A 10,877-nucleotide genomic window follows, 5' to 3' on the forward strand; every position below is an offset into this window, starting at 1 on the left:
TGGATGCCGATGGTTTCTCGTAGAAGTCATCAAGTGACTTCATCAAGTCCTCCGTGGTCTTCATCTCCGAAACATTGAAGGCCACCGTTGACGCCAAGCTTAACCGGATTGTTCCCAGTGCCTTTCGATCAAAGACAATCCATGCTTCATCTGCCATTGTTGCGGGCTTCTTCGCAAGACTGCCTAGTGGCAAATAGAGGTCTTTCTGGTAGAGATAGTCTTCAATCTGCATCTTCCAATGTTGGTAGTTTTTGCCGTTGAACTTCTCAATCTTGAGCTTCCCTTCCTCCGCCATAACTCCCACTCAATTCAAGGAATCCTTTCCTTGAGATAATTTAGCTACGAGCAAACCTTGCTCTGATACCAGTTGTTAAGAAAATAACACGTAGCTAAATAAATTTTTGAGTAGATTACTTAATGGAGAGAGATAGATTTCACACACAAGAGATTATAGAGTAGAGAGAGAGAGAGAGAGAGAGTACACACGATATACGTGGTTCACCCAATGTGGGCTACGTCCACAGGAAAGCAGCCACTCAATGGCTTTAGCAGTTCAAAAGAAGAAGTAGTTTACAAAGGGATTAAACCCTTGATAGAGCTCCCGCCTTGCTTCACTCTCACCACCTCACACTCACCTTGTTGCATCAACTTCACACTATGAAATGTGTGTAGAAATGACCTCCTTTTATAGGCCAAAAGGGCTGTCCTCTCTTATGAGAGACACCCATGTGTGGCCGCCCTTGAGAAGACAAGTCCGCTTTTGAATTCGGCCACCGGCCACCGGCCATTGACTTCCGACCACCGGCCATCGGCCATTGACTACCAGCCAACCGACCGGTTGTTTTCCGACCACTTTCCGGGCGCCGGCCGACCATAATATTCCGGCGAAAAAAAAGTCTCGAGGGCCTCCGCCCCCGAGGCCTCTAAAGTTGCCCCTGATTCTTGTCCATGAAAATTTTGGTTTCCGATGAGTGATTTTCCTTCACGCACGATGGCTTCTCCTCATAATGGGGGCCTTACAAATGTGCGCTTTTACCACAGAAAATTACAAGGGTAAATCAGGCTCCATACTTAACATCAACAAATTCCAAATTCACTATTGTAAACAGTATTAAGTGCACATCCATCGGTTTAGGCAGTACAAGTGCAGATTTTCCAATTTAGGCAACACGGGAGGGGATGGGAATGGAGAGAGCTTTTGGAGCGAGCTTTTTCTAAGCCTTTCACTTGAGTGGTGTTTCCAAGGATAAATCTTTCTACGCCCTATGTGAAGACAACTTTTTGGAGGGAGCTTTCTTTGCTATTTGTCAATCCAATTCAACCTTGAAACTAACTTGTATATCTTTAAAAAAATGCTTTGAACACAGGGGAGGGACAACAAGACACTAGCCACCGTAGTAAATCCCCAAATTCTCCAAATAGAATTACAATATTAATTCAATAGCTCACATGTAATAACCAAAAAATATGCTTCAAACATAGCAGAATAACCGGAAGACACAAGCCACCTTCTCAAGTCATGAATTTCCTCAAAGAGAACTAAATATGCAGCTACAGTTTGTATCCTACAATTACAGTTAAGCACTAGGGGATGTGATCAAAACAATTTAATTACAATTTTGTTTTATGCCGTACAACGACGACTGTCCCAGCCTGTGTTATTGGCTGAGTTACAAACAAAAAGACTTCTCTCTCATCAATGGAGCTGTCAGATAACTCCACTATTGCCACACTTTTTTTTGAAGACATGTCGTCACCCTTGTTTATGACTAAATGTCTGAATGTCACCATCCGAAGTTGAAATGATGGCAGACATTTTGCTGTTACTACTACCCCCATAATCTTCGGGATTCACCATGGTAAATCTTGCTAGGAAATTAAGCAACAAAGGTTCACCGCTAACAGTATTTAAGAACAAACTCGCCTTGCTTGATGAAGAGGAAACCATCACTCGTTGAATCTTTTAGAGCTTGCTGGCTGTCTAGATATCTATATTTAATCTGACACCCTAGTCTGTATTTATAATAGACAATTGACAGTCAAATACATATGATGAATCTCTACCTTAGACATGGAGCCAGGCGCATCGCAGCCATTCACGTAACCAGTAGCATAGCATTGGCGCATGCAATGCATTCCCGCTATTTACTATGACACAATCAAATACACATGATGAAGCTCTATCTATTTTTAGTGTCTTAGATAAATTTATTCACTAATAAGCTCACAAATAGAGGCATTCGCCTCCAAAAATGATGAAAAATTTCATTTGAAGAGCCCTCAATACCATCTAGAATCCTAAATCAATCATCTTTTATTGAGGAGAATCAATCATCCTATAAAGAGTTGTGAAAGAAAAAGATTTTAGAGATGTTTGCAAGGTTAATTAGGGGTATATGGGAATTTTGGTACAATTGAAGGACATTTTGGGAATTTCTAGCCAAATGTGAGGAATTCATTGGGAATTTTTTAAATTTGAGGGGTATTTTGGGGGTTTCCCCTTTAAAAAAAGGCTCTCGGGATTAGGCAAAGTTGGACAACTACTAGAATCAACTTGCGGTGCCGTCGACCCATTCCGTTCGGCTTCTCCAATATGACTGAGAGCCTTTTTTTAATATAGTTGTGATCAAGCTTTACCAAGTTGCCGATTTTATATTAAAAAAACAAAAAAATCTACAGCGACAACGCCAGCCCCGTCGTAACTGTGCTCGGATCTGCCATGGCTGGCAACGGCGACTGCGCGTGCTGAAATCGGTCCGCACCACCGTGCATTGGTTTGAATTATGACCATGAATGTCATATGACAAAGTAGAGAGAGCTTTATCGATAATTTTGCTAGCCATGCCATTTTCCATAAAAAGCTCCCTCCGTTCCCTTACTCGGCAACACAAAACTCAATATAGATTTGCCGATCTAGACAGCATTAGTGCAGATTTCCAATTTGGGCAACATCGATCACAAAATCATATTGCAGTGTGGCTGGCCTCCACTGTCCTTGGTATGGTTTTGTTACTTGGGTATAAAATGGAAGATATTTGGACTTGGACTTATATTTGAATCTCGTATTTCATGATTTCCTATCCTGACAGTGTTAATGGAATTAGACTTGAGATTTATGAGAATTGATTTATCTATTGAACGACGAGTGTGACCAATGATATCGTGACACATCAGGATATGACATATACTACTTATTCTAGTGGTATGGGACACTACAATATGTAGTATGTGGATGACGACAGGCAAAAGCAATGTTGTTTACATTTATGAATTTATCTTTCAATATATGATATTTCTGACACAGAATGCTAATTGTTGTTTTTGGCAAGTTTGATTTGCAGGTTCTTATCTTAAGCAAATGAGGGACATTTGCTTTCTAACGGAGAGGTAGGTAATGGAAATGGAAAATCACATATTTATTGCGGATGACAAGTGGCAAAAGCGAAAAGCTATGCAAAAGGATATCACATTTAAGTACATTTCATTATTTAAGTATTCTTTATGAGTTTTTTTTTTAATGTCCTGCTAGCCAGTATGTATTCTTTTTTAAGCATTCAAGAAATCTATAAATAAATATGTGCAACTCACTCTTGCAGGGGGGGAGATTGCACTCAGTGTCTGTGCTATTCTTCTATCCTCTCTCCTCTTCTCTCTTGCCGTACCGGTGTAGCAATCCGTTTTAGGGGGTGCATATGCACGTGCTTGCTATCTTTCTCTCTCGCACTATGTCTCAATCTATTTGTGTACAACTTTGATTATGCGCTTGTGCAACTTGCCAAGTATGCAAATCTTTCATTTTATGGCTTATATTATGTTATTTTTGATATTTTGCAGTGCCTTCCACGCTCTCGACTGTAGCACGCACACAAGCGCGTGTGTGCGCGCACACACACACACACACACACACACACACACACACACACACACACACACACACACACACATAGGAGATAGAGAAAAGAGAAAGGGACAGAGAGACATAGAGAGAAAGAGAGGGAGAGAAAAAAAGAGCTCGCTATAGAAGCTCACTCTAAACACTTTGTTTGGAGCGAGATTTTTGGAGCAAGCTTTCATAGCGAGCTTTTTTACTATATTTGGTTAGTAGAGCAATATCCAAAAAAAGCTTGCTGGAAAAGCTCACCCCAAATGAACTCTTGTCTAATCTGTGAACTATCATCATCATTGGCATTTTAATGGAATTCCATGGTTGCATGCCAATTTGGCAAAGTAGCCGGTCTTAATTTTTCTACAACTAAGAAACTCTACTTTTTATTGTTATTTGCATACCATCAAATGGCGGAAGTTGCAGGTGCATCAAGATGGGAAGAAGAGCAAGAGCACAACATGGTTACTATTTACAAGATACCAATATGAATTTTTTTCCAATATGACCATGAAAAATCACCCATCAATCACACTAGATGTTTCAAAACTCCTAGAAGACACAAGGTTTCATACAATTCAAGAAGGAGAATGGACTATATAGGAAAATAATCATTCCTTGAGAAGTAAAAGTGCTTTACTTATTTAAATCTATTGTGATAATGTTTTCTTCATCCGACTGTCTCATCCTTTCTCTCATTGGAGAAGGAATGAAACGTGGGCATTATCACCTATGACAACGAATTAATACAAAAACAAATGATGTTTTATGCAATTTGGAGGGCATACTTGTGTGTTTGCGTTACTTAGGAGCCACATAACTTGATATATGACCCTTATGGAATGCAATGAAGACAATGTAATTGAGCTTCCAAGCGTCATGACTTAATAGATAGAAGGCCATGGTATAGAAACAACAAACTGTGAAGGAGGATGTGTAATCACCAATGTAATGTAGGGATGAGCATATATAGTAATAGCACATGTAGTATGCCCCAAATAGATTGTATCCTTTTATGGTGAATCTCATTTTATTCCAAGTTATGTTTTGGGTGATTCTCTCTCTCTCTCTCTCTCTCTATCATAACTTCTTGGGTGATCTAAAGCCTCAATCAAAGAGCACAACACCCTCTACACATTAATGTAAAGATAGAAATTTTAAGAGTTATGGAAGGCATTTATGTAGCATGATTTCTGAAGTGAATAGGTTCAAGAAAGTTGACTTTCATCTCTTATTTTACATACAATGTCTTTCGGCACTCGCAAGGGTTCTTCTTCCTCAACAAGGTCCACAACCATTATGGAAAATGATCCCAAATCTCTTAAGCGTGGAGATAGCAACACAATCGCTCAACCAATGACATCGAAAACCATGATCATGGCATACTTGGTATCAAGACCATAAACAAACAAGGAGAAGACTTACGGGCACTTGCAATGGAGAATGGCACGCTAAAGGTACTTGTGGTTGAAAATGAGAATCTCAAGAGGACACTTGAGATGCAAACAACATGTTTGATGCAACTTGAAGAGGAAGTCAAGGCATGTAAATGCTCTCTTGTGGACTTGAATGCTTTCAAGAAGCGCATGAGCAAAGTAGAGCATGACCATGTATTGAAAGAGGAGAAATTTGACACCATGAGCTGAGATGTATGCGACATGAAAAATGTATGCACAAACAAGTCTTGGGCTGATGTATGTGATAAAAATGTGGTTCTAATTCCTCACTCATGCAAGCTATGGCTCAAACAAAGAATGTTGAGAATGTGGATGTGAAGGAGTTGAAGGAACGGGAGCAAAGTTCCAAGAACATTGTTATTTGTAGAATTCCCGAAGAGAAGTTAGAGACTCCTCCTTCTCTTGCCATTGTTATCGAAGATTTCTTCAAACCCCACTTTGGCATGTCCTTTCGAGTTATGGTCTATGTGTTCTACTTCTTGTTGAAACTTGGGAGCATGATACACAAAGGATTAACGGCTTAGAGGATTACAATGTACATTCATTGATGTGGTCAAAGAATCTCAAGCAACAAAGAGGGCAAGGAGGGGTAGCATGTATGGTTAAGAAAGGATTGGAAGATTTTGTATCAATTGTGAAGGATGACAAGTACAAACGTTATGTATGGCTGGAAATTATGACACCAAAAAGAGCACCCTTTTTTGTAGTTGTTGCTACATTCCTCGTCATGATTCCCCCTTTCATGCTTGCATGGATAGAGATCAACCATTTTTTGATTTAGAAGAGTACATTGCTTATTTCAAAAGCAAAGGTGATGTTATCGTATTTGGGGATATGAATGCTCTCACAAAAACATTGCAACATGATAAAAATTTGATATGCCATACATTTCAAGGGAGTTGGAAGCAGTTCACTTGTATGATCGTACTTCAATGGATGAGAAACAGCCGGATTACTATGGAAATTTACTATTACACATGTGTAATAGCACGGGTATGTTCATTGCCAATGGTGTATCTTTGTGGAGTGAAACCAATGGATTTACATGTAGAAAACATAATGGGGATAGTGTGATTGACTATATGCTACTCTCCAAAACCATCATGTATTGCATAAAGATTTTTATGTGTTGGGGTATAAAGCCCAATGTGGTCACCCAGGTAAGTGGGCGGGCCGCCAGGTATGTACACATATTCTTTTGTTAAAACCTAATAAGAACTCACTATGCTCTACACATTACAGTAGAGCGAGTTCACCATATCGTCGTGCTCTTCTTCTCTCACTCTCTCTTGCGTCGCACTTCCACTCGTACTCCTTCAACTGGTATCAGAGCTCAGATCGAGGCTCGGGGCAGCATTTGCAGGTAGCTAGAGTCACCTGCTCAGATTGGAGTGAGATTCGATAGGCGAAGACACATCCCCAAATCCTGTGGCAGAACCCAAAGGGCTCGGCGTTCTCAGAATTTCATTATGAGGTCATCTCGGCCACCGTTCAGCTTCGACAAAGTTCTGCGCATGCCATTTTCGACTACGTGGTCTCGGCGGGTGTAGATCCGACTCTGCAAATTTGGGGTTTCGGCCTATGACTGCAAGTGCTAAGGATATCAACACTTCCAGAGTGCTGATTTGTGGCTGTCTACACAACAAAGGACGGCTCACAGTTCTTGGAGGCATGTCACATACGACATGGGCGCACCACACACAGACTGTAGGCGACATCCACTAGTTCATCAGGTAGCTTGTGTTTGCTGCTGGATATGCCAGATTTCATCTTGACATTGCAAGTACTTCCACATGGGATGTATTGTCAGAGATGATGTATGTCTGTTGAGGGTTTGCTGTCTGTGAGTCATGCAGCAAACAACCGCTGCAGCAGTTACAACATACAGTGGGAAATTTGTGGATGTATGACTTTGTGGGAAGTCTATGTACTGTCAGATTTACTGCAGCCTTTGTTGAGGGTTGAGTGAGGTTTTATTGAGCTGGGGGATTCTCGAATGTTGAGATCCTTTCGGTGATATAGGTCTTGGAGCGATCCCTCGAGCACCCTTAGATAGGCAGCTAGGATGTATTGACTATGAGTTAGACAGTTGGGATTGCATCTTTGCTTTACTGCCGTTGAGGCATTGTCGCAGTCTATGCTTACAGGAGAGTGACATGACAGTGAGAGACAGTACAGGTGCAGGACAGGTTTACCCATAGCTTACACTGTTAGAGAGACAGTGGTTTTTTGAGCTGTTTTGGTCTGTTTTTTAGTACACCAGAGCCATTTTACAAAAGAGACTCTGCCGAAATTTTTGCAGAATGTGAAGCTTTCTTGGTTCATTTGACAAGGTTATATTGGTTCAGAGGTCATTTTACAGGGGAAACTCTGCCGAATTTTTCCCAGGAAAGTAAACTACTGTGAAGCGTAGTTATGGTTGGATCACAACACACTACTCTTTACAATATCAAGAAGCTGGATGGAACCAATTTCCCATTGTGGAAGAAGCAGATTTGACACGTGTTGGTACAAAAGAAGCATATAAAACCTATAAAGCTTAAGGGGAAAAAACCAAAAGATATAGACGAAGGTGAATGGAGCGAAATGGATGAATTGGCACTTTCTACCATTATGCTGACTTTGGCTGAAAGCGTTTACTTCAATGTAGCAGACGGAGATGTCGGTTTATCAAGCATGGCCAAAGCTGAGTGATCTTTATGAGAAGCAGAGTGCAGCTTCACAGGTATACTGGATTAAGAAGCTTGTTGACTTGAAGATGAAAGAAGGGACCCCTATGTCCAATCATTTGAATGAATTCAACACCATCTACAGTCAGTTGTTAGCTCAAGGTGTCAAGTTTGATGAATCTGTTAGAGCTATGTTCCTATTGATCACATTGTCGAAAATTTGGGACACTTTTCGCACAGCTTTGAGTAATTCTGCACCTCCAGATGGTTTGACCATAGCAGGTGTAGAAGGCAGTCTGCTTACTAAAGAAACCAACAAAAAGACAATGGACAAAGGCAAAGGAACAGCCTTAGTTGTCAGGGGAAGGACCAAAAAAAAGGACAAAGGTGGAAAGAGGAATCAGTCTCGTAGCAAGTCCCGCAGTGCTAAAGGCAAGAGTGACATAGAATGCTACCATTGTGGCAAGAAGGGTCACATGAAAAGAGACTGCAGAGAATGGAAAGCACAAAAAGGCAAAGAGAAAGCTGAAGACCATGGTGAGAAGAACAAGTCCTCAGTGAAGATTCAAGAAATAAATGTGACAAACACTGTTGCAGAGGATGACAGTCTAGTGTAAGGAGACATCTACTTCTTGAAGAATACAATGGACTCAGCTCTTCTTACAGCATCTGATGGAAATGCACTGAGTGACTGGATTATAGACTCAGGGGAATCACTTCATGTGTCTCCAAACAAGGAGTGGTTTACCTCTTATGTGACCACTAAAGATCATGTTTGGCTAGGCAATGGGCAGACATGTGAGATATTAGGTGTTGGAGATGTTCAATTGAAGTTTCAGAATGGCTCTTCTTTCACGCTGAAGAATGTGAGACATGTTCCCGCAATTACAAAGAGCTTGATCAGCACAGGTTTACTTGATGATGCTGGCTACGTCACCACTTTTGGACAGAACATGTGGAAGATATCCAAGGGTTCTATGACAGTAGCACATGGAGTAAAGTCTAGAGGACTTTACATGATTTATGTATCAAATGTCTCTAAAACTGTAATCAATGTAACCGAGCAGCCGAACGTTTCTTTGTGGCATAGCCGGTTAGGACATATGTCCAAGAAGGGAATGGAAATCTTGTCTCGTTCTAGTTATTTGCCTGGCTTTTCATTTAATGATTTTGAATTATGTGAACATTGTCTGTATGGTAAGCAAACACAACAGCCACATAAGCATAGAAGCAGTAGAAGAGATACACAGTTGGCACTTGTTCATAGTGATTTGTGAGGACCTATGCCTAACCTATCTCTAGGGGAGCTTCTTACTTTATGAAATTTATAGATGATTACTCGAGGAAAGTATGGGTTTACTTTCTCAAGCACAAGGATGAAGCGTTTAGTGTTTTCAAAACGTTTGTGACACTTGTGGAGAATCAGAGTGGCAAGAAGCTTAAATGCTTATGCACTGACAATGGTGGAGAGTATGTTTCAAAGGCCTTTCAGGACTTTTGTGAGTCAAAAGGTATAAAACGTGAACTTACTGCTCCTTACAATCCTCCTCAAAATGGTGTTGCTGAGAGGATGAATTGGACCATACAAGAGAAGGTCATAAGTATGTTGTCTAATGCACAACTGCCAAATGGGTTTTGGGCTGAAGTTCTATCAACAGCTGTTCATCTTATAAATAGATCTCCTAGCAAGGTTTTGCAGAAGGATTCAGTGGTAGAGATGGTATGGTCAGGCAAAATGCCCTCATACAAGCATCTCAGAGTCTTTGGCTGTGAGACATATACTCATGTTCCAAAGGAATTTAGAAACAAACTTGAGCCAAAGAGTAGAAAGTGCATCTTTCTACGCTATGGTAATTCTGGTGAGATGGGGTACAGACTTTGGGATCCCGAATCCAGAAAGGTTATCCGCAGTAATGATGTTCACTTTAATGAAGCCAAATATTATTCTAAACCAGAGAGGGTTGAGGAGATTAGAAGAGTTGTCTTCCAAAAAGATGGACCTACACGTGCAAGACAAAATGTCAGGGCTCAAAAGGAGCAAGGACAACATAGAGTGGAACCACAGGTTGTGGCTGAGCTTGAGCCACCAATTTTGCGTAGATCTGGACGTATCACGCGACCTCCTGTTAGGTTTGTTCCATCTATGAACTATGTCATGTTGACTGATTGAAATGAGCCTTCATGTTACAAGGAAGCAGTGCAAATAAAGGACTCCGGGAATTGGCAATTGGCCATGCAGTCAGAGATGACAGCTCTGCATAAAAACCAGACATGGAAGCTAGTTAAATTACCACAGGGCAAAAAGGCTCTACCTTGTAAATGGGTTTACAGGTATAAGATCACCGCTCATGATAGGCAGCCAAAGTACAAAGCAAGGCTTGTTGCCAAGGGCTTTAAGCAAGAACAAGGCATTGACTTTCATGAAGTCTTCTCTCTAGTGGTCAAGATGACTACATTGAGATGCTTTCTTGCATTGGTTGCCATATTAGATTTGGTGTTGCACCAAATGGATGTCAAGACAGCGTTCTTGCATGGTGATTTAGATGTGGAAATTTACATGCAGCAGCCAGAAGGGTTTGTTGAGAAAGGCAAGGAAGATTTGGTATGCCAGTTGTTAAAAAGTCTTTATGGCTTAAAACAATCACAGAGGGCATGGTACCATAAGTTCCACAAGTTTATGCTTTCTCAAGGCTACAAACGTAGTGAGTTCGATCACATACAAAGAAGGCTAAGGATGGCAGTTGGCTGATCCTTATTTTGTATGTGGATGACATGTTAATTGCTGGCAAGCACTTGGAAGAAATTTCAGCTTTGAAGTCAAAGATGGCAAAATCATTTGACATGAAAGACATGGGTGAGGCAAGTCAT

This window comes from Adiantum capillus-veneris, chromosome 7 (genome assembly GCF_014529385.1).
Source record: "Adiantum capillus-veneris isolate H3 chromosome 7, ASM1452938v2, whole genome shotgun sequence".
NCBI classification, from domain to species: domain Eukaryota; kingdom Viridiplantae; phylum Streptophyta; class Polypodiopsida; order Polypodiales; family Pteridaceae; genus Adiantum; species Adiantum capillus-veneris.